Source organism: Giraffa tippelskirchi, chromosome 7 (assembly GCF_054371585.1).
Source record: "Giraffa tippelskirchi isolate mGirTip1 chromosome 7, T2T-mGirTip1v1.2.pri, whole genome shotgun sequence".
In the NCBI taxonomy this organism is placed as follows: Eukaryota; Metazoa; Chordata; class Mammalia; order Artiodactyla; family Giraffidae; genus Giraffa; species Giraffa tippelskirchi.
Genome location: NC_137281.1, coordinates 94,799,664 through 94,819,844, shown reverse-complemented (window position 1 = coordinate 94,819,844; position 20,181 = coordinate 94,799,664). Strand labels below are relative to the sequence as shown.

Genomic DNA, 20,181 nt, shown 5'->3' with positions numbered 1-20,181 from the left:
TAGAGTAGGAGAAAGAAGTGGTCAGAGAATGTGGAGAACCAGGAGAATTTTCAGTACTATTTAGATCTTCAGAGTGGTTTATAAAGATAACAACCAAAAAGACAACTGTCCTTAGATATAGTTGGGGGGCAAAGTTTCTATTCTTGACACACAGTGCTTCTACTACCTGAAAAGAGACACTTGGTGCCTAGAAAGCAGTATTAGTCTTGGGGTTGAGAGCCAGATTTCAGACAGTTTAGGAGGTTAATGAGGAAGTAAAGAAAGTAGCTTTAGATCTCTCATTCAAGTATTTGACAGAAAATAGAAAGCAAGTGAAATTCTAATTATGAAAGGCCAAAGAGTGAGATTTTTAACATGCAAGAACCTATACATGCTAGAAAGCAAAAACTTACAGAGAAAGGGTTGAAGAATTTCCCTGACTGACATGAAATTGTCCCCCACCCCTTCTATGAGAAAAGAGAAGATAATCCAGTTCCCTCCTCTGACCCTTGCAAATGCCAGCTAACCCTCTGGGCTATTGAGATCTGTCCTTCATTCCTAACTGCCAAGACAGAGCTGTTCCTTTCCCTCCCTAAAAGGCTGTCTGACAGATATTGACCAAATATAGCTGCTTTTTTCTTTCATCACCATTCAATTTGCTTAAATAAAAAGTCCAATGAAAAATGACTTCCTCGAATATATCTATACTGCATCCATCCTCTCCCGTTATTTTTGGATGTCTCTCTGGAGTGATTTGGTTATATGCATGTAACTCCCCATTCACCAAGTCTAATATGCAAGTCTTAAATTTTTAAAATTGCCTGGGCGGTCTGTGAACAGTACAGAAACAGTGCAGGTCGTCCGTTTGTGACTTGAAATCTGATACTCTGAATCCAAAGGAATTACCCACCATATCCATCTCCATTGCATTTCGTGTCTCCTTTTCCTCCCCGTCGTTCACCAGACAGTAATGTTCTCAGATCAAATATCCTCTATAAATTGAGAGGACATTTAGCTGATTTATGGGGCTTTTAGCTATTATATACTTACCTATTCAATAAAAGTAAGTACTTACATCACATGACACATATGCTACCTTCACAATATAAGATCTTTCCTTCAAGGGATTCAGGCATCAAATTGTAATGAGATTTCTTGTAGCTAATACATCACTTAAGGGCAAACTGACATTCTGAATCTATTTCTTTCTTTCTTTCTTTTTTTCTCAATGGAATTCTGAATACAGCATTCTTCATAAGATCCTTAACATTATTAAAACTTTTATTTTCTATTTTAAACAGAATGTAAACCTGTTGAATAAAGAAAGTAGGAGCAGGAATATTGGTTTTGCACATAAAATCAGAAAAGGAATATTGCCTTGGTCTTTTATATAACATTGCCAATTTCCAGAGCCAGAAGCAGAGTAAATGCTGCCTTAGCATCTATGCTGTAGGAAAACCTTGAGGGTAAATACATCTACGTGGGATCTTATTTCAGTATATCAATCAACCCATCAACAAGAAATGAGCAAATATTTACTCCACAAAGTATCTGAGTATATAAAGAAGTGTAAGACATATCCCAATAGAGTAAATTGCTTGAAAGTCACTATAAATTCAGGCTTTCTCAGCATCGGCTCTATTGACATTTTGGACCAGATGGCACTTTGTCGTGGGTGGCCATTCTGTACATTGTAGATAGTTTAGCAAAATCTACCATCTAAAGGCTAGTAGCACCCCTCTGCCAATTATAAAAACTAAAAAAAAAAAAAAAAAAAAAATGTCTCCAGACCTTGCTAGTGGTCTCCTGGAGGACAACATCACCCTCAGTTGAGAAACTCTGCTCTAACCAGACCTACCATGTGAAAATGATTATTGCAAAATTCCAGTCTGTTTGGATCTATTACTGCAAAACCATGTTATGACTCTGGGAATATTGGAAATGTTGCCTCTTTTATTCCCCATTACTATGCTTCTTGGTGCTGTGAATGTTAATTAATTAGTAAATGTGGTGATGGGCTTCCCTGGTGGCTCACTAAAGAATCCACCTGCCAAGAAGGAGATGTGGGTTCGATTCCTGGCTTGGGAAGATCCCCTGGAGAAAGAAATGGCAACCCACTCCAATATTCTTGCCTGGGAAATCCCCTGCACAGAGGAGCCTGGCAGGCCACAGTCCATAGGGTCACAAAAGAGTCAGACACGGCTTAGCAACTAAACAACAACAAACATGATGATAAAGATTTTCAAGAGACAAGTTTTAGCAAACTTGTTTGCTGTATTGTGGTTTAGGGAGGCTCAGAAATTAAAGCAGATCTGAGTCAGAATTACGGAGTAAGAGAAGCTGGTTGCTGGTACTCATCCTACAGTACTCTTTCTTCATTGGAGTGACCTAAAACCTACTTCTGGCTAGAGATTCCTCTATTTCAGACCTAAGCAATATTCATTACTCATCATCTCATTGTAACTCAAACTGATATTGTCTAAAAGTGAATTTAATATCCTGCTGTATGCTGAAGGTTGATTTCCCTCCCAAATTTGCAGGTCACAACAAGAAGATGGCCATTTATGAACAAGAAAATGGGCTCTCACCAGACACTAAATCTGCCAACACTTGATCTTGGACTTCCCAGTTTCCAAAACCGTGAGTAATAAATTTCTGTTGTTTATAAGCCACCTCATTTATGATATTCTGTCATAGCATCCTGAACAGACTAGGACAAATCCCATTGCAAAAATAAGTCTGCTTCCCAATCAGCCTATTTCTATTTATGGGGTCAGCATTCTCTAAAGGTCTTATCTAACCTGTCCATATCCTTCCCCATATTCCAGAAGCTTCCAAGTCCTACTGGATTTTCCTCTTCAGTGTCATTTCAATCGAGCACTACCTCTCTAGTCTCTGAGGACCAGCATCCTCATGTCCCCTGGCTGAGTCATTGGCACACTTCCAAGGGCTCCTGACCTCAGCGTCTCCCCTTCCTCAGACTCTCTTGCATGTGCTCTCAGACTTTTAATACCATCTGTACCCACTTCAGGGAACTGTATCATGTAACTCTAACTTTCTGAAACAAATACAAATTTCTTAGCGTGCTATTGTGAGTTGTTCCTCTATTTCATTTTTCCATCTCAACAGTTTTTGTTTGCTTTGTTTTCAGGTCTGACTAGATCCTCCCAATCCTTATTCACATTCTAATCACCCCAATCTCTGCAGTTTATGGTTCCTAATCCAGTATGTTCTTTCCTGCCTGCTGCTAACCCAACTTTATACTTGGAATAATGATAATTACTATTTATTGAAAAACCTAAAGCCAGACAGGTACAGGGCTATGTGTTTACCTATGTTACATCAGGTACTCAGCCCTACTTGTCAAGCTCTGAGAAGTTAAGTACTGTGTCCAACTTCACACAGCTAGGATATGGTAGGATAAGTATTTGCATCTCATTGCGTCTGGCTGCCGCACCCAAGTTCTTCACCATTAAGTGTAGTGTGTTACACAATCACTTATCAGTTTACATATTTGGTGTTAAGTAAAAGATGGGTAAACACAGAATAAGAAGAGTTTCTTTCCTGAAATGACCTGTCTTCCAAGTAGGATCTCTGGAAGTTTACTGTTTCAAGAGTAAGTCTGACAATCCATGGGCTCTTCAGTTGTAAAGAGAAACAATAGACTTTGATGAAAGAGTAGCTGAAAATTTGCATGCTGTGGAACTAAGATTATAAAACCCATGCATGACAGCAATTGGCTAGTAAGTACACCCAGAGGGCACCTTAGATACCCACTACTAGTCACTTAGGTCAAGAATATAACTCAAGAAGAAGGCAAAAAATAAAAAGGAGGACAAGAAAGTAGATTAGACCGAACACTGAGAATCTAAGAGGGACCAGAAGAGGAAAACCTTTTTCTAGCAAGGAAAAATTTATGATAAAATGAGCTCTCTACCTATATTAGAAAGAATTAATTGGGTATATACATTTTATTTAGTTGAGTTTAATAAATTTTAATAGGAAAAATTATTTGTTATATTAGTTCATCTAAGCTAACTTATTTCTATTTAATTAAAATCTATGGTCTTATTTAAGGTATTGTACAATTATAATGTAAGAGAATGTAAGCATCTGAAATGTACTACCTAAATGTACAGGATAAGATCCTTTTAATTGATTCTTTTAAGTTATCTGTTACATAATAAGCTCTCCCACAGTTAGTCTCAAAAGAGGACAAAGTTTGCTTATTGTCTAATTAATAATATTATATTAGGCACCGTGGATAAACCAAAAATTATTATAACACAATTCCCAGTCACAAAGGAACTTAAAATCTAGCAGGGTGATTAAGACAAACTTACAAAGAGGTATAACGTAATGCAGAAGGTAATACATGCTGTAAATATTCTAAAACGGACTTCAGAGATTTCTGGAAAAGGAAACGTTTGAGGTGTTTCTTAAAGGAATGGTTTGGAAGATATAAAAAAGAGATGAAGGAAAAGAAGGGATTTTACATAGAGGAAATATTATGATGCACTCATACCATATCACATAAAGATTTGACGGTGGGGGGGTGGGTGCTGGGGTCTTGTTCCATCAACAGCTATAGGTAGTATGAGAAATTTCAACAAATTTTCCTGAACAGTACTTGTATTCCAGGCAAGCTGGATAAAGCCCAGGTCTGTTCTTATGGACTGGAAGAAGCCACTTGAGTACATACTTTGGGGAGCTTTGAATCTGACATTAGAGACAGATTTGTACAATACACAACCTTTTAACATCTTAGATAGGAACCCATCTGCAATATGTAAAAAGAAATACTTTTTACACAGATCTCATAGGCAGATGAATATAGGAACCTAGTCAGGTTTACGAGATTGTTATATGCTCCAGGAATAAGATAATGCAAGAATGGAAAACAGACTTATAAATGAGAATTATAGCAAGAGGTGATCAAAATTTAGCAATTGATTTGTTGAAATGCATGTGTTGGCAATGATTTATCCCTTGCAGTGTCACAAACTAAGTTTATTTGCTCTTCTAAACATGGGAAAATCTGATTAAATACTTTTCATTACTGTGTAGATACACAATTAAAAAAAGAGTTGATGAGAACTTCGATGAATGTATTAATATTTTGAGAGCAGTTTGGCTAGTTTTATCTTTGGCTTCAGAAGAGATCTGAAGAATTTAAAATTTTCTCAAAATTCAAAAAAATTTTTGGAGATGATAGATTTTTTTAAAGGTCAGAAACAAAATTAAGACCAAAAAAAAAAAAGGAAATTCAAAAGCCTGGTTTATCTAGACTAGCTACATTCCAGAAATTGAGTTGATAGTATTGATATAATTTATCTTCAACATCCCTATCTTTACTTTAAACAGGACTTAATAAAAAACAATAAAGAGCTATGACTTTTTAAAACTAAAACTGAAATATTGTAAAGGGAAAATTAGCTTAAGGAACTTACTCGGGCATATCACATCCGTTGATTGTAAGTATCAAGGCATTTTTATTTTTTCTTCTAACGGTATAAAAATAAACAAAAGCTTCATTCTTAATAGCTACATTTAAAAAATGAGAATGACAGCACTCATGATGCCAATGCAAATACTGCATCAATACAATAAAAACATACAAAATGCCAGCCAGCTTGGCAAAAAAATCCTTTCACAGTAGTGCTCTCAAGCCCACCGCCATCTCAATCCCTATTGGAGCCAAGGTCGAAAGTATAAAAACACACCCTTATCTGCAATTCTGTCTGTCAGGGTCGAAGGGAACAAGAATTGAATTAACACTCTGAAAAGTTTCCTACTGCAGGTGATAAAACCAAAAGGTATATATAAAATCACTGCAAAGGAGAAATCTGTTGTCACTTGTGTTGTCTGGTGATACAAATGGGAAAATAAGAGGCTGCTGCTGCTGCTGCTGTTGCTAAGTCGCTTCAGTCATGTCTGACTCTGTGGGAACCCATAGACAGGCTCCCCTGTCCCTGGGATTCTCCAGGCAAGAACACTGGAGTGGGTTGCCAGTTCCTTCTCCAATGCAGGAAAGTGAAAAGTGAAAGTGAAGTCGCTCAGTTGTGTCCGACTCCTAGTGACCCCATGGACTGCAGCCTACCAGGCTCCTCCGTCCATGGGATTTTCCAGGCAAGCGTACTGGAGTGGGTTGCCATTGCCTTCTCCGAAATAAGAGGCTGCTAGTTTCTAAAAAACATCTCTTCACAGATAGATAGATGCTGCCTAAAGAATCGGTCAACCCAATGAAACAACTGATCTTTCCTGAGCTTGGCATCATGTAGATTAAATAGTGGGTGGAATGTTCTCCCTAGATTTTATCTGGTTTGTATAGTGTACTATAGTCTAGTCAAAACATCACTGAGGCATCACCAGGTTATATTCAGCAGTCAGAGTGATGTCTGGGAGAATGTTGGAGGTGTCTACCCATGAATACAGTGCCTACACATGAAAACTTGAATTTGGTCTAAAGTCTTTTCCTTGTTCTTGGTGGATCTGCATCTGGGCAACATAAGAAAATTACCTGAATATTCATTTTGATTTTTTTTTTTTTTTTTTTACTGGGAAGAATGGTTATAAAGCCAGTGTCATTTTATTTTTAACAGAAAATTTTCTAAGGGAAATTCCTAGAGCCACAATATAACACTGCATGTTAGATTTGTGTTAGAGAATTAAATGCAGATCTCAGATTTATAGTTGCAAAATAAAGCCATAGAAAACTTTGGATTTTGAGAATCTCACCATGTGTTGGAATAAAAGGACCCATGGTGGTCCTTCTGTAGAATAGTTTGGTTAAAAGCACACAAGTTAAAAACATGACAATAATCATTTTTAGAAACCTGAAAATAAATTTTGACTGATGAGCTAAACTATTTCTCTCTCCTCTGGAGACAGAAAAAGGATGAAATGTTTTTACTCTAAGTGAGAGAAATTAAAGTAAGATATAATAAACTTCTAGACCAGAACTGTCCAATAAAACTTTCTTCAATGAAATAGAACTGCATCTGTGCTGTCCAGTATGTTAGCCACTAGCCATATGTTGCTAATGGATATTTGAAATGGGGCTGATGTGACTAAGGAACTAAAATTTTAAGTCTATTTAATTTTACCTAAATACTCACATGCGGGTAGTGGCTCCTGGATTGGACAGGGTGGGTCCAGAGAAAGGGAGTTGTTAAACATCAGACATGTGGACCTCAGTGAAGTAGGAGAGTGTCACCAATCTCACAAGGGCCTTGCTGGTCTCCTTTTACATCAAGTTGGGCCCCCTCTACCACAGCACGACTTGGTCTCATTTATCTAATGAGGATTCCAAAAGTTAGAATAAATTCTGAATTTGAAAATCTGAAATAGCTGAATAGAGGCCTCATTTTTAAAAATATTTATTTATTTATTTGGTTGCTCCTGGTCTTAGTTGTGGCCTGTGGGATCTAGTTCCCTGACCAGGGATCGAACTCAGGCTAGCTGCATTGGGAGCATGGAGTCTTGGCCACTGAACCATCAGGGAAGTCCTGAGACCTCATTTTTAAATCTTAAGGAGCATAAGTTATATTTAAAAGTCTGTGCAGACACTCAGTTATCATTTGGCTAGGGGAAGAGCTTGAGATTATTATTCAAAATATATCTCTTGAGAAGACCACAGATGGTAATATGATATAATATCAATGTTACAGATGATGTACAATATAAAATGAGTTTGTGTTTCAAAAGTTCATATGTGTATATAGTAAAGTAGAATGTGTAAGTAGCAAACAGAACTCAAAATGCATTTTCCCATTGAAAACTTAAAATTAGATTACAAATTAACCAAAGTAGAAAACAAATCACTCAGTAATATTACAGCATAATGCCAGGGCTGCTATTCAGTGGTATGAACTGATATAACTGTACTAATAACTACAACCTTGCAATATTTTTATATACTTGCTAAATAGCTACTGCTTTACTCTACCCCTTAACAACCACAACCCCTTAAGACTCTCTGACCTTTCTCAATCCAGACTTAAGAGTTGAAGCCTGGATCAGCAAGGGGGCTCCTGGACCCTCCTGCAGTTGGCAATTTTTTACAATCAGTCAGTGTCTAAGCTGTAGTAGTTGCTGAATAATTTCCCTACCATCTTCAGCATGCTCTTCTAGAGTACTTCTATGACACATGGTACTGTGATTTCTGGGCTTCCTAGGTGGCTCAGTGGTAAAGGATCCATCTGACAATACAGGAGACTCGAGTTTGATCCCTGGGTTGGGAAGACGCCCCAGAGAAGGAAATGGGAACCCACTCCAGTATTCTTGCCTGGGAAATCCCATCGACAGAGGATCCTGAAGGGCCACAGTCCATGGAGTCACAAAGGCAACTGAACAACAACAAAAACAAAACTGTGATTGCTGGAAAATCACATGCTTTTAAAACTGAGTATTGGGAGCATACCGTATAGAAATTATCTGTCTCCTCACAGATTCTAAGTCCTGTGCAGAAGCATACCTAACTGCCATGTTGTGTGTTCAGACACAGGTGTATGCTGTCTAAAGTCCTTCTTCATGTAGCTGTCACCCAATGATAAGTGCCTCATATCTGTGGGTAGGGTGGGATCCATCTTCAGCTGTGTTCCTATTCAGTAGAGCTTGCCACTGGAAAGAGCCTAAGCTGCAGTGAATCATGAAGAACAATTTAAAACTGGAAAAGTATATTTTCTTGAGACCTGCTTTCTAAGAAGCTTTTTTTTTTTATGGTATTAAATAGCTTGAATAGTTACTTGAATATGAAAATGTTTTTTAAATTTTTAATCCTGAAGAACTGGGGAAAGGGTAATCATTGAAAAGAAAACTAATCCTTTCAAAGCATTTTTTTTTCCGTCCTTCAATGCCCTTACATATTTCTTTCTTTTTTTTTACTTCACCAAATTCTAGAATTCTTAGTAGTGTGTGAATAAGCCAATTATAACATTATTTTTAAATAAGCCTATCATGGGTGATTTGAAAAAGTCATGAAACCTCTGCCTCACTTCTGATAATTATACATTAGGAACTGTATTCCCTGTTCTTAATTGCTTTTCAAGGGTATTTATATAAATTAGCGGAGAAGGCAATGGCACCCCACTCCAGTACTCTTGCCTGGGAAACCCCACGGACGGAGGAGCCTGGTAGGCTGCAGCCCATGGGGTCCCGAAGAGTCGGACACGACCGAGCGACTTCACTTTCACTTTTCACTTTCATGCACTGGAGGAGGAAATGGCAACCCACTCCAGTATTCTTGCCTGGAGAATCCCAGGGACGGCGGAGCCTGGTGGGCTGTCGTCTATGGGGTCGCACAGAGTCCGACACGACTGACGCGACTTAGCAGCAGCAGCAGCGGCATATAAATTAGATCGTCCAACTAAAACGTTTTTGAGATTTTAAGCTACTCCTTTGCTCTTCTGCTCCCTTGAAAACTATAAAACAATCATATTTTATAATTCAGTTTTAACATTTTATATATTTATAATATATATTTACTTCACAACTGTTTATCTAGAATTTCACCACTACAGAAGGGGTTATGGAGGTAATATAGCTTATATATTAAATAGCAGTTGTCTCAAGAAATGAATGGTGCTCACATTTTCCATTATAGTTAATGCTTTCACTTGTCTCAAGAGTCCATGTAGATTCTGAGAATCTGATATAAAATTAATTACTATGATTTCAATAACGATTTTCAAAGAAAAATAATGAACACCACTATTAACACCCAAACCACTATTGGTTTCCACTGGGATACTATGGAATTTTATTTTTTGGCCCTAAAAAGATGTATTTTTTTTTTTAATTCAAAAGAAATTTGGAATCCTAAGTAAACAGGGAGGATACTGGATACAATATTTATCTTTTTCTTTTCTTTCCTTTTTACTTTCAAGTAATTACTTTGCTTTATGCCCTTGCCAGCTGGACCAGAACCAAGCTTCTTACGCAGAGTCAGTCAAAAGTAATCCATCTTCTCTATTGGAAAGAGTGATGGACTGCCCCCATCCAATACTCTTTCAGAAGGCAAACACATTTGGAAAAGCCTCTTTCAAAAGACCACCAGTTAGAAAGAACTGGTACCTCTCAAAGAGCCATTCCATTTAATACCAGTCACCTAAAATAATAGGTCCAATTTTCATTACCTGTTGTCAGCAGTCTCTAACATAGCCACTACTGCAACACAAGAGATTATTCCCTTGCTTCACATTTGTGAACGAAACCAGCAGACAGCAAATACATGGCAAAGCAGAACTTCTCAGCACATCAAATTCCTGACGTACATGTTGACTATCCTCTATCAGACACAAGACACTTTGAAAATAAAACAGGATTAACAAAACTGTCTCATTGCCTGGAATTCTTTAGATAAATGTTGCATCTCCAAGCTTTGGAAGACCACCTCAAGTTGTAATAGCAGTCACACAAAGTGTGGACTGAAGGTTGGTAGAAACTGAATTTGCAGGTTCCAAATGGGAAGAAGTCATGGAATTAAAGCACCTGGATTTTAGGTCCACAGTCATCACTAACTAGAAGCAAGAAGTAAGCGTTTCATTTCCTTAAGTCTAACTTTCGGTATCTGCTAAAAAGAACAAAAATATCACTTACTCATCCACATAAAGGCTGTTATGAGGTTTGGAGGAATTTATGCAGCTGCCTGACCCTCAAATAGGCTCCCCATCCTTCTGGGAAGCATATAGCAGTGGTGACGGGTCCTTGAAACCACAGGATAAAAACACTGCATCTTCCCAGAGCATCGGTTTTATTATAAGATTTTGTAGAATACTTGAAATTGTTTTGAATTTGGACCTTTAATTAAAATAAACACAGTTATGTCATGAATCTTGCATGAACTTTTGAGATGAAATGTAAGATTTCAAAGAATTTTCTTACTTTTGAGGAACTACTTTGGTCTGTACTCCTGGATCTTCGGTGTTAACCATTAATTTTTGTCTGCTGTTTGTGCTTCGTTACTAAAAAAGTTTGATCAGCCCAGTGAAGGAAAGCATCTTTTAAAACTTAAAAGCTCTCTATTAATGCATGCTCTTGGTTGTTGTCTCCTTAGTAATCATGTCAAGGAAGGGAGCATTCTCAAAAATTTTTTACTTTTTAATATAAAATATCTTTGTTTTTATTTAAAATTTTTCATTGAAGAATAGTTGATTTACAATATTATATTAGTTTCAGGTGTATGTACAACAGAGTAATTCAATATTCTTACAGACTATCTCCATTTAAAGTTATTATAAAATAATGGCTATATTTCTGTGTACTGAACAATATTTCCTAGTTGCTTATTTATTTTATACATAGTAATTAGTATCTCTTAATCCCCTAACGCTATCTTGTCCTCCACCCTTCCCTCTCTCCACTGGAAACCATTAGTTTGTTCTCTGTTTCTATGTGTGTTTTCCTGTTTTCTTAAACACATTTGATTTATTTTTTAGTTTCCACATATAAATGATAACATACAGTGTTTGTCTTTCCCTGTCTGACTTATTTCACTAAGCATAATACCTTCTAAGTACATTTACATCATTGCAAATAGCAAAAATTTCATCCTTTTGTGGTTGAATAATAAAGAGCTGGACATGAACTGAAGCAATTTAGCACACATTCACACACAATATTACACTGTAGGCTTCCCAGGTGGCACTAGTGGTAAAGAACCTGCTTGCCAGTGCAGGAGACCTGAGAGATGTGGGTTTGATCCCTGGGTCAGGAAGATCCCCTGGAGAAGGGAATGGCAACCCACTCCAGTGTTCTTGCCTGGAGAATTCCTTGGATAGAGGAGCCTGGCAGGCTACCGTCTACAGTGTTGCAAAGAGTCGGACACAACTGAAGTGACTTAGCATGCAAGCATACGCAATATTACGTGTGTGTGTGTGTATGTGTGGTATCACATATTCTTTATCCAGTCATCTGTTGATAGATGCTTAGGTTGCTTCCAGATCTTGGCTACTGCAAATAATGTTGCTATGAACATTGGGTGCATGAATCTTTTTGAATTAGTTTCTATTTTTTAGAGTGGCTATTTTCCATAGCAGCTGTACTAGTTTTCAGTTCCAGCAACATGTACAAGGGTTTCCTTTTCTCCACATCCTCCCCAATACTTATCTATAGACTCAAAAAATACTTTCATCCAACTTCTACTCTCTTTTACATAGAAGTGACACTTTTTTATTCTGTTTTGGAATGCTCCATTTTCTCCTCTCCCTGCTTCTGGCCATCTCAGACTGTACCTGTCCTAAATGCAGTCTCATTTTTCTAAAGGATGCAGAATATTTTAAATTAAGCATTATAAAATTTTAACCAAATAGAAATTCTGTAGACTATATTCTGCATCGGAAGGTAGTGATATCTGCTTTGGCACTTCCAATATAAAAACAAACTCTAGTGATACTGAACATGTGAGAGACAAGGATAACTCTGGTTAGCTAAAATCTAGCTGCCTTATTCCATTACAACGCAAGCTCAAAATAAAACCTGTGGTCCCCCTCTAGCCAGCGTAGAAAGAAAACTTTACAAAGAGCATTCCATAAATTAATTTCACTTTTTGTTTTATGTATTTTTTTACTCTAATATTTTCTTTACCCTAATTTCATCATCATTTAAAATATTTTACTTTGGTGTGTGTGTGCACATGCATGTGCACGTGTGTGTACTTGGTAGCCCTCTGAGCTTGTGACTTCCACATCTGCAGATTCAACCAACTGTGGATTGGAAATATTCAGAAAAAAAAGAAAAAAATTCCTGCAAGTTCCAAAAAGCAAAACTTGAATTTACCAGCCTGGCAACTATTTGCATAGCATTTACATTGTATTTACAACTATTTACATAACATTTACATTGTTTAGGTATTATAAGTAATCTAGAGATGATTTAAAGTATACATAGGATGTATATAGGTTATATGCAAATACTATGCCATTTTATGTAAGGGAAATGAATATTTTCAAATTCGCATATCCCAGGGGTCCTAGAACAGACACCCTACAGGTACCTGAAGGATGATTGTATAAGTAAATATTGCATTTTTCTTTTCTTTTTTTTTTTCACTCTTTTGCTTGTACAGACTGTAACATGATTGGAGAAGATGAGGATCAATGGTACTGTGAAATTCTTTATAGCAAGCTTTTCCATGTCATGTGTGTGTGTTAGTCTCTCAGTCATGTCCAACTCTTTGTGACCCCGTGGACAATAGCCCACCAGGCTTCTCTGTCCATGGGATTCTCCAGGCAAGAATATTGGGGTGGGTAGCCTTTCCCTTTTCCAGGGGATCTTCCCGACCCTGGGATAGAACCCAGATCTCCTGCATTGTAGGCAGATTCTTTACTGTCTGAACTTCAGGGAAGCCCTAAAATACGGCAGAGTTCTTATGTTTTAGCCTTCTTTTTTCCGTGTCTACATTACACATTCACACATGAGTAGAAGTTACTGAAGGGCTTTCCTGATGGCTCAGTGGTAAAGAATCTGTCTGCCAATACAGGAGATGAGTGTTCTATCCCTGGGTTGGGAAGATCCCCTGGAGGAGGGCATGGCAAACCACTCCAGTATTCTTGCCTGGGAAATTCCATGGACAGAGGAGGCTGGCAGGCTATAGCCCAGGGGCTCTCAAAGAGTCAGACAGCTTAGCGAATTAACAACAGAATTTACTGAAACTGAGTCTCCCTAAAATTGAGTTGCTCTGCAAAGTTTATGATTAACCACTCTATTCAAAACATCATTCCCTTTCTCATCCCATACCTGTTCTCCCTCAAGATTGAGGAGTACCAAAACATGGGGGATTGTAACCAAGCAGGACCCTATGAGGCCTTCCTGGGACGGATCCCTCCATGTCCTCTGCATGCCTCTTGCTTGTAGAAAAACTGCACCCTCCTAGACCTTTTGCAATCCCAAAGAGCAAATTTGATCAGAGAAGTGAGGAAATGCAGAAACAAAGGAAAAGAGTCAAGCAAGACAAAATAGTAATAGTTTAGCCATTCAACAAAGTCAAACACCTTTAGTTCTTCCTCAAAGACTATAGATAATATCCTGAGCCATACCCTTGAGCTGTTTTGCAGATACTGAAAGCCTCACCAGGTGGGAGAAGTTAAACATATGAGGTTGATGATGTTGACTCCCAATTACCTCATCTCCAGCCAATCAGAAGAACATCCATTAGCTGATCACACCTGAAACCCTCTCCCTCACCCTGTCTTTAAAAACCTGAAAGCCATTGGAGAGTTCGAGTCTTTTGAGCATGAGCTGCACTTACTACTTGCCTGGCCTTGCACTAAATACTGCACTTTCCTTCACCACAACCTTCAGTAGATGGGCTTTACTGTGTGCCCGTGAGTGGACCCAAGCTTGGTTTGGTTGCATTACCTTGTAGAAACCTTGCTGCGATAGTTTTATTGGTCTGCTAAGTACTACTATGAAACAGGAATTGTACTAGGTATTTTTGCCTAAGGTCTTCCCTGGTAGCTCAGACGGTTGATTATTTTGTGTAATTCTTGTGTAATCTTTGGTAGTCTTTGGTGATAGGGTGTTTCTTAGCATCCATTCCCTGATGCTCCCCTCTCCTCAGCCCATCCTATCAGTGTCCTGCACCCCTGTCCTCACCCAGCCCACCCATTTGAGGTCTCCTTCAGCCACCAAAGGTAAGTCATGTTACCAGAGTTTTGGGAGAGTGAGGGAATCTGTCGGGAGGTGTGGGAGAATGTGAGGAAAAGGATGTTGGGGTGGGAGAGGGTAGAGGGGTCAGAAAATAGGGTAAATGGTGCTGACAGTTCTGCTAAATTTTTCTTGTTTGGGGTTTTAATATTGTTTAATGTATTTGTTTAGTGTAATTATTATATATACTTTCTCTTCAAATTTTTCCTTTTTGTTAACAAGGGGAGGATGGGGATAGAGGACATAAATATCTGATCCCAGGAACCTGCAGGATGGGAGTGGGTCAGTGCCTTCTAAGGAGATTTTTTACCTTGTTTAAGCTTTTTACAAAGAACAAACAATGTGTCTCTCTATCTCACACATACAAAAGGGCAACTTTTTTTAAAATTTAAGGTGCTTAATCGTTAGTCTTAAAACAGCAACATCTTCAAAGATATATTGGGAGGGTGGAAAATAGTGATATAGGCATAGATTCTAAACAAATGGAAGCATTTGAAAGGTTCCGGGTAAGGAGGCAGATAAGCAGGAACAGCTAAAAGTAGACCCCAGGAATGTTCCCAGCTGTAATCATTTGGATCATCAGTGGCCTCTGGAAACCATATAAAGGATTTGCTTCTCCTCTGACCCTCTCAGCTACTTGGTGGAGGAGCTGCTGCCAATGAATATCAACCCCAGTGGCAAAGGTTGGATCTGCTGGGCTGCCACCAAGGTGAGAGTGGTCTAACTCTTCAGCTAGGGAAGGGAGTTGGGGCCATTCTCATGAGGGAGCAGGGGCTGCTGGGCTGGGCGTCTCTAGGAGCTCTCTCCATTTTAGAGAAAAGAAAATGGAATTGCTTTCACTTTAAGGCCCCTTAGTTACAGTCAAAATTCTCTGAAGCTCTGTATTGTCACCTGAAAATTAAAAAAAAAAAAAAAAAGCCATTTTAAGATTAATATCAATAACAGTCCTTCTTGACTACATGCCAGCCGTAGGCATAGTGCTGGTCTTGCCAGAGCCGCTGTTTTACTTAATCCTTACAGCAGACTTTGAGATGGGGCTTACTCATTTTATAGCTGAAGATTCTTGGGTAAAATAAGGTTCTATGACTTCCCTAAGACCACCCGACTACTAAACATTAGAACCAAATTGATACCAGCCCTGCCCGTTCTATTGACAGGGACAGCATTGTTTAGTTATAGCTGCTAGCTGTTCACTGTCCATAGGTTACATACAGGCAGGGTGTCACTCTGAGCACTTATTTCCTAAGTTATTTTCCTGGTTGGAAATGAGTTTCCTAAGATATATCTTGCCCTCATTAGGAAAAAACAAAAAACAGTAATTCAAAATAAGAGAGAAGAAGAAATAGAAGGAGAGTATAAATGAATTTAAAAGAAGGAATCTGGCTGGGAAACTTGGCTGGGATTCCTGTTTGTTGGTTGATAACTCACCTTTGTGAAGTGACCATATGTTCTGTCCTTACTAACTGGCAGTAATGAGAAGAGCATGCTGCTCCCATGCCTCTTGGCTGGGCTGCTTCTCATTGCAGTCCTCTTCAGTCTAGAGGCATCACTTATTTAACAGCTGTAATCATGCTATTAAAATCAATATATATGGTTTAAAAAACAAAATCCTAGATGTACGTGTCTATCGTCATTGCTGGCTCATCCAGCTCAATGTTGTGTTGAGAGGAGCCATATTGGTTGGGGAAAAAAGTTGCTTCCTGCTGCTGCAGTTTCCACAGCCCATCATTATATACATGTCTACCATCCCAGGTGGCTCAGATGGTGAAGAATCTGCCTGCAATGCGGGAGACCTGGGTTTGATCCCTGAGTTGGGAAGATCCCCTGATGGAGGGCACGGCAACCCACTCTATTATTCTTGCCTGGAGAATCCCATGGACAGAGGAGCCTGGCAGTCACAGTCCATGGGGTCGCAAAGAGTCGGACACGACAGAGTTTTTCACACACACACACACACACACACACACACACACCATTGAACGTAGACAAAAGGACTGGTGTGCAGCTGTGAGCAAGAATCTGAGTTACTTGGGATTTCAAACTCAGGAGATCCCTGTGATCTTAGCCCATTCTTAGTGTGTGCAGTGTGAGAAATCCTTATGTCTGTAGGAATTCAACTCAAGGTTTAGTTCGGCGCATTCCCACTGATTGGTTATTTCTGATATCACTTTGAATTCTGCTCTTCAGTTTTAGTGTATTACCCTTTATCTTTCTTTCCTCTTTGCTAGCAGTAGTTAACCTAACATGTCCTGACTTAACCCACCAGGCAAAGTGAGTGCTCTAAGGCAGAGGATCTCAGAAATGAGGATTTGCTTGTAGAACAGACTGCTTTCAGTTTGAAATCATCCAAGAATAAAGAACTGAGGTAAGAGTATTTTCACAACTTTACCACATTCAGATGTTTACCATGGCTTAACTAGAACAAATTTCTTTATGTACCAAATTTCTCTGTAAAGAGAAGTTACAGTGAGTAGAATGAGGTATTAGACTTTAATGATGCAATTTTTCCTTGTCTTGTGTTATTTTCCATTTGTTTCACATGTCTTTTCTCATCAGTAAAGTTTGGAGGTAAGAGGAAGGTAGGGGCTGTTTATTTACTATCCACCATCCGTGGGACTTTGAGACGGCTTAATAAACTTTTCTGAATTGAGGTATAATTGAAATATTATACATTAGTTTTAGGTGTATATTATATTTAGGTGTATATACTGTATTGATTCAGTATTTGCATATATTGTGAAATAATACCATAATAAATCTAGTTAACATCCATGATAAATCTAGTTAACATCCATGATAAATCTAGTTAACATCCAACACCACACATAGGTAGAAAATTTTTTTCTGGAGGTAAGTGTTTTTAAGATAATACAGTTTTATTAAGTAAATAGTCACCATGCTGTAATTGCACCCCCCGTGACTTATTACATCTCCCTGAGAAAGATCAGTCCCCATTATCAATGAACTCTATTGTTGTTGTGGGAGTGGTGATGATGATTGTGAACTTGTGTTTTAGATTCCACCCGTAAGTGAGATCATACCGTATTTGTCTTTCTCTGTCTGACATTTCATTTAGCATAATTCCCTCAAGTTTTATCCATGTTGTTGTAAATGGCAAGATTTCTTGCTTTATTATGGCTGAATAATAAATGTGTGTATCCCACATTTTCTTTATCCATTCCTGCATTGATAGACACATGTGGCTTCCATATCTTGTCTATTGTAAATAATACTGCAGTGAATATAGGGGTGCATATCTTTTTGAGCTAATATTTTCATTTTCTTTGGATAAATGTCCAGAAGTTGATCATACAGTAGTTCTATTTTTATTTTTCTGAGGAATTTCCATACTGTTTTCCATAGTGGCTGCGTCAGTTTACATTTCTACCAGTGCTTGAGGGTTCCCTTCCTGGCACATCCTTGCCAACATGTGTTATTACTTGACTTTTTGATAATAACCATTCTAGGTTGTAAGGTGATATCTCACTATGGTTTTGATTTGCATTTCCCTGGTGATGTTGAGCATCTTTTCATGTACTTTTTTGGCCATCTGTATATCTTCTTGGGAAAAATGCCGATTCAGATCCTGTGCCCATTTTTTAACTGGACTGTTTCTGCAATTGAGTTGTATGCATTTTTATATATTTTGGATGTTAAACTCTCATCAGATATAAGATTTGCAAATATTCTCTCCCACTCCATATTTACCTTTTCATTTTGTTGATGGTTTTGTTTTCTGTGAAGGACTTTTTAGTTTGAAGTTGTCCCACTTATCTATTTTTGCTTTTGTTGTCTTTGCTTTTGATATCAAACCTAAAATATCCTTGCTGAGACCAATGTCAAGGAACTTACCACCTTTATTTTCTTCTAGGAATTTTATGATTGCAGGTTTTACACTCAAGTATTTAATCCATTTTTTTGTACATATTTGGTGTGAGGTAGTAGTGAAGTTTCATATTTTGTATGTAGTTGTCCAGTATTCCCAACACCTTAATTGGACATACTGTCCTTTCTGCATTTTGTATTCTTGATTCCTTTGTTATAAACTGATTATGTGTGGGGGGGTTTATTTCTGAATATATTCTTAATAAAAAGTTAAATTTTTATTTAACATTTAAGTTAAGCTTTTAAATTTCAAACTCCTTAAGTACGGATAGTTCTTATAACAGCTTGTAAGGAAGTGCTATGCCTGCTTTACAAATAAGTAGGCACAGCAAATGTCTGGGCTTCTGAAACTTTTATCTGCAGACCATATTTAATATCAATTTTTATTACATAATCAACAGTAGGAAGTTCTAAAACCAATAACCAAGTTGTGCTTTTTTTTCTTTTGACAAGGTACAGAAAGCACTGCAAGCTGAATAAAAAATTGGTGGAGGGTGGTACTCAGTAATCAGGCAAAATTGTATCTGAGTCCTGGAGTGTATATGCCTTTGCTCCCCCTACAGAGTCCGCCATACTACCTGGTGAGGTCTGGCTATCTGATTTCCTCTTTTAGTCCTGATCTTCTCACTGTGCACTCGGGCTCTACTATGGCCTAAATGTTTTTGTCTCCCCCAGAGTCATAAATTGAAATCCTGATGTCCAGTGGGATGATATTAAAAGATGGGACCTTTGAGAGGTTCTTAAGTCATGAGAGTGGATCCCTCCTGAGTGGGATTATTGCTTTTATAAGAGAGACCCCATGTCACTCCCATCCCTATTTTTACCACATGAGGTCACAGAGAAGTTGAAAAGTTGGTAGTGTGCAACCTGGAAAAGGGCCTTCACCAGAATATGACCATGCTGGAAATCTGATGTGCCTCCAGAACTATGGGAAATAAATTTCTGTTGTTTATAAACCACCCAGACTGCAGCATTTGGGTGTAGCGGCATGAACAGAATAAAGAAGGCTCACACTTCTAGTCATCCTCAGTTTAGATAGCTGCCAATCTTGACACTCAGTTACTGGGCTCTTGGGCACAGGCTTTCCAAGTGTTAGTCTGTATCTGTTCTCAGCTAGAACAAATGCATTCCTCTCCTATCAGTACAAGCTAAGACACTTAAGAAGGCAACAAAGTAAATCTTGTATAAAGCAATACTAACTAGTCATTTCATTCTTTTATAATATATTTAAAATTCTAAATGTTTGGAAATTGTATAAGTCTGAAGAAGTCGACTTTAGACTCAGTACCATTTAACATCTCTGTTACCTAAATGCAATTTCTTTGAGCACAGAGACTATGGATATTCTGCAAGGTATGTATAGAAATATAAATTAACTGAAACTTACAAGTGTTTTTTAATGCTTATGATAACGAATATATGATCAAGAGCTGAGTAGTAAATTTCAAAACTAGTAACTAGAGAGTAAAAATTAAAGACTTGCATTTACAACTTAAAAATGTATATCAAAGTGAAAAGAATGAAATATTTAAGCCTCTGTGGTCTTCATTTCTAGTACTTATATGGGATTTTAGTTATACATTCCCTTAACTGTGTCCCCTATTAAAAAAGTTAATGAAAGTTTGGATTTGTGTCATATTTGTATCTGTATTGCTAGAACATAATGCAGCA

The 20,181-nt window shown here is 38.0% G+C and overlaps 1 long non-coding RNA gene across 1 annotated transcript in view; it reads left to right on the top strand.

Moving 5' to 3' along the window:
• The window catches only part of LOC145512757 (uncharacterized), a 347,069-nt gene extending 328,457 nt beyond the window's left edge, over positions 1–18,612 (top strand). The window contains exons 4-6 of the long non-coding RNA XR_014058769.1: positions 2,520–2,619; positions 15,259–15,334; positions 16,892–18,612. This is a non-coding gene — a long non-coding RNA (uncharacterized LOC145512757). The remainder of the gene's footprint in view (positions 1–2,519; positions 2,620–15,258; positions 15,335–16,891) is intronic.
• The last annotated feature ends 1,569 nt before the right edge of the window (positions 18,613–20,181 follow it).